At 42.1% G+C, this 4,469-nt stretch overlaps 1 pseudogene; it reads right to left on the bottom strand.

The window, feature by feature from the left end:
* Positions 1-200: 200 nt before the first annotated feature.
* Positions 201-3,518, bottom strand: LOC127776915 (uncharacterized; annotated as a pseudogene).
* Between the last annotated feature and the right edge of the window lie 951 nt (positions 3,519-4,469).

Here is a 4,469-nt window from a genome sequence, read left to right as displayed (position 1 = left end):
AATTCTAATTAACATAAGTAAATGCCACATGCATGATTTAAAACTTTTAAAAATTTTAATTATCGCATATAACTAGCATATGCATAATTTAAAATTGTTAAAAATTCTAATAATCATACATGATTAACATATGCCATATAACAATTGATTTATATGGATATTCAATACATCCAAAATAATTTACATCGTGTACACAACAATTACGGCAATACATCGGCGGTGATGGTTGACCGCACATACTTTCTCCTCACTATTGTTCCTTCCTCGTGATCGCTACGTAAGTAAGGGGTGTCTTCATTTGATAGGAGGATGCTAGGGTCAATCGTCACCGTGAAAGGGGGTTGCCCATCCAACTGATCGTAATCCTCGTCAGTCTTGTCCTCTACTCCGACGATTTTTCTATTGCCTGGGAGAACCACGTGGCGCTTCGGCTCGTCAGGCCCTTTGTCCTTCTTTCCTTTGCTAGACATGTCCTTCACGTAAAAGACTTGCGTTACATTATTGGCAAGGACAAAAGGTTCGTCCGAGTATCCAACCTTGTTAAGGTCAACCGTTGTCATCCCACTGTCATCAATCGTTACGCCTCCACCAGTCAACCTAACCCATTGGCACCAGAACAGAGGGACCTTGAGAGGACCATAGTCAAGTTCCCATATGTCCTCGATGGCACCGTAATACGTGCCAGTTGTTCCATCGTGTCCTATGGCATTGATACGAACAGCACTGTTTTGGTTCGTGCTCTTTATGTCTTGGGCTCTCGTGTAGAATGTGTACCCATTGATCTCATATCCCTGGAATGTCGCGATCGAGCCAGATGGTCCCCTCGCCAGGAAGGCCAGTTGTTGGTTGATCGTCTCGTTACCCATGAGATGTTGTCGTAGCCACGCGGGGAAAGTATCAATGTGATGCCGTGTAATCCATGCATCAGACTTACCGATGTTTCTGGCGCAAACTAGAGCCAAGTGCTCCTCGATGTAAGGAGCTACCAATGAAGATTGTTGCAGAACCGTGAAATGGGCTTTACGGAATAAATTGTTGTCTACCGTCATTATTGCTTTCCTTCCGAGAGTTCCCTTTCCCCATAGTCTCCCATCATGGCGTGATTCAGGTACCCTGATTGGGCGAAGGTCTTCAATAAATTCTACGCAAAATTCGATGACCTCCTCTGTTCCATACCCCTTGGCGATGCTTGCCTCTGGACGAGCACGGTTACGAACATACTTCTTCAGAACGCCCATGTACCTCACGAAAGAAAACATGTTGTGTAGGTACACAGGCCCGAGAATACCGATCTCTTTGACAAGATGACAAAGCAGATGTGTCATTATATTAAAAAATGAAGGTGGAAATATTACCTCAAAACTAACAAGACATTGCACCACATCATTCTGAAGGGCTTCTAATCTATCCGGATCAATGACCTTCTGTGAAATTGCGTTCATGAAAGCACATAGCTTTGTTATTGTTGCCTGGACATTGTCTGGAAGGATACCCCTTATTACAACTGGTAGCAGTTGTGTCATCAACACGTGACAGTCATGAGACTTTAGGTTTGTGAACTTCTTCTCCTTCGTGCTTATTATTCGCTTAATATTCGTGGAGTATCCAGATGGTACCTTTATGCTCTCCAAGCATTCAAACATACTTTCCTTCTCTGCCTTGCTAAGAGTGTAGCTGGCTGGACTCAAGTAATGGCTTCCTTTCTCCTTTGGTTCTGGGTGAAGGTCGCCGCGTTGTTCCATATGCTTCAGATCATTACGTGCCTCCAGTGTATCTTTCGACTTTCCATATACACCTAAGAAGCCAAGAAGGTTTACGCAAAGGTTCTTAGTGAGGTGCATCACGTCGATTGCGTGGCGGACTTCCAAGAATTCCCAATAGGGTAACTCCCAAAATATAGAGTTCTTTTTCCACATCGCCGCGTAACCATCTTCGCTCTCTATAGGCTGGCTTCCAGGCCCCTTTCCAAACACTACTTTAAGATCTTTCACCATAGCAAACACTGTTTTCCCACTGCGATGTTTAGGCTTTGTATGGTGGTCCGCCTTATGTTCAAAGTGCTTGCCTTTCTTCCGTACTGGGTGGTTTGCAGCAAGGAATCAACGATGACCCATGTACACAACCTTCCTACAGTGCTTAAGATACGTACTTTCTGTTTCAACCATACAGTGAGTGCAAGCCTTGTACCTCTTGTTGGACTGCCCGGATAGGTTGCTAAGTGCAGGCCAATCGTTGATGGTTATGAATAGTAGCGCTCGTAGGTTAAACTCCTCCTGTTTGTCCTCGTCCCACACAGGGACACCTTCCTTTTTCTACAACAGTTTAAGATCTTCGACCAGTGGTCTTAGGTACACATCGATGTCGTTACCAGGTTGCTTGGGGCCTTGAATAATAATCGGCATCATTATGTACTTCCTCTTCATGCATAGCCAAGGGGGGAGGTTGTAGATACACATCGTAACGGGCCAAGTGCTATGGCCGCTGCTCATCTCTCCAAAAGGATTCATGCCATCCGTACTTAAACCAAACCGTATGTTTCGTGCATCCTTTCCAAAGTCTTTAAATTTTCTGTCGATGTTTCGCCACTGCGAACCATCGGCGGGGTGTCTCAGCATCCCGTCCTGTTGACGCTCTTCAGCATGCCATCGCATCATTCTAGCATTCCCCTAGTTCCTGAACAAACGCCTTAGCCGTGGTATTATAGGGAAATACCACATCACCTTAGTAGGAATTCTCTTCTTCGTTAGCTGCCCGTGAACTTCTCCTGGATCATCTCGTCTAATCTTGTATTGTAGTGCTTTGCAAACAGGGCATGCTTCTAGGTTCTCGTACTCCTCACCGCGATATAGGATACAATCATTCGGACATGCGTGAATCTTCTGAACTTCCAGTCCTAGAGGGCAGACTATCTTCTTAGCCTCATGCGTTGTCTCGGGCAATTTGTTTCCCTCCGGAAGAATGTTCTTGACGAGTTTCAATAAATCGCCAAATGCCTTGTCACTAACACCATTTTTTGCCTTCCATTGCAAGAACTCCAGAGTGGTATCCAACTTTTTATGCCCGTGCTCGCAACCTGGGTACAACGACGTTCTGTGGTCCTCTAACATCTTGTCCAATTTATGGGCCCCCTTTTCACTTTCGCAGTCCTCCTTGGCGTCCTGTAACATCTGACCAAGATCATCCGCAACGTCATTACCATCAGCATCCCTTTCCTCCTCGCCCGTTTGATTTCCTTCAAATCCAGCGTACTGAGCAAAGTCCGGAATATTGTCGTCTTCCAGTTCATCTTCTTCCATTTCAACCCCTTGCTCTCCGTGGGATGTCCAACAATTATAGCTTGGCATGAACCCCGACTCAAACAAGTGAAAATGAATAGTTCTGGATGCAGAATACTCCTTCTGATTCTTACACTTATTGCATGGACAACAAATAAAACCCTTATGCCTGTTAGCTTCGGCCACTCTCAAAAAATAATGCACGCCGTCAATAAACTCTTTGGACCGCCGGTCAGCGTACATCCATTGCCGATCCATCTACATGAAATGAAAAAAAATTGTACACAAATAATTATTCGTACAATAATGACAGTCATACAATAATTATAAAATAATTACAAACTCTTTCAACAGTAATACAATAATGACATATCATTATTCATACAAAAAATATAAAATATTAAACCAAATAATTCTTATTTACTATTTCTAAAGTTTTAAACTAATATTAATATTAATGTGTTGTACTTCTTTTAATTTTCATTTTAGTTTGTTTTCTATTATTTAAGATTAACTTTCACTATATTTTCCTTCTCAACTATTTTATAAAACCTTCTTTAGCAAATAAACTAAATTTCTATATATTCTTTCTTCCCCACACAAATTTTCTCTCTCATCAACTTACAACAAAATTTTGGAGACAAAAAAATATGCAAAACATAGCTCCAAATGTAATATGACAAAAAAAAAACATTGAAGGATGAAGTTGCTAACCTTTTAGGCACCTCCGATTTGTATATAATCACCAAAATAAATTCACTAAAAATTTTGGCATGACCTCCCCTCTTTTTGAAGAAATTTTGAAGTTTGCTCGGGCTGGAGGAGGAAGAAGACATATATATATATATATATATATATATATATATATATATATATATATATATATATATATAGGGGTGGGACTTTAGTTTCGGTTGGTGTTATGAACCGGGGTAACAAGTTACGATCTTTAGTCCCGGTTGATGTTACAAACCGGGACTAAAGATCCCGGGGGGCCTGACAAGCCCTGACAGCATTTGAACCGGGACTAAAGATGATCTTTAGTCCCGCTTGGTGTTACCAACCGGGACTAAAGATCAAATATGTCCGTTACCCTTTTTAACCGGGACTAAAGATCATCTTTATTCCCGGTTTTTATTACAACCGGGACTATTGTGGAATTCGGCCGACCGACGAAAGATGTTTCTCCACCAG

Source organism: Oryza glaberrima, chromosome 6 (assembly GCF_000147395.1).
Source record: "Oryza glaberrima chromosome 6, OglaRS2, whole genome shotgun sequence".
Classification (NCBI taxonomy): domain Eukaryota; kingdom Viridiplantae; phylum Streptophyta; class Magnoliopsida; order Poales; family Poaceae; genus Oryza; species Oryza glaberrima.
Note: the sequence above shows the minus strand (reverse complement) of the source record. Positions and strands in the feature narration are given on the sequence as shown.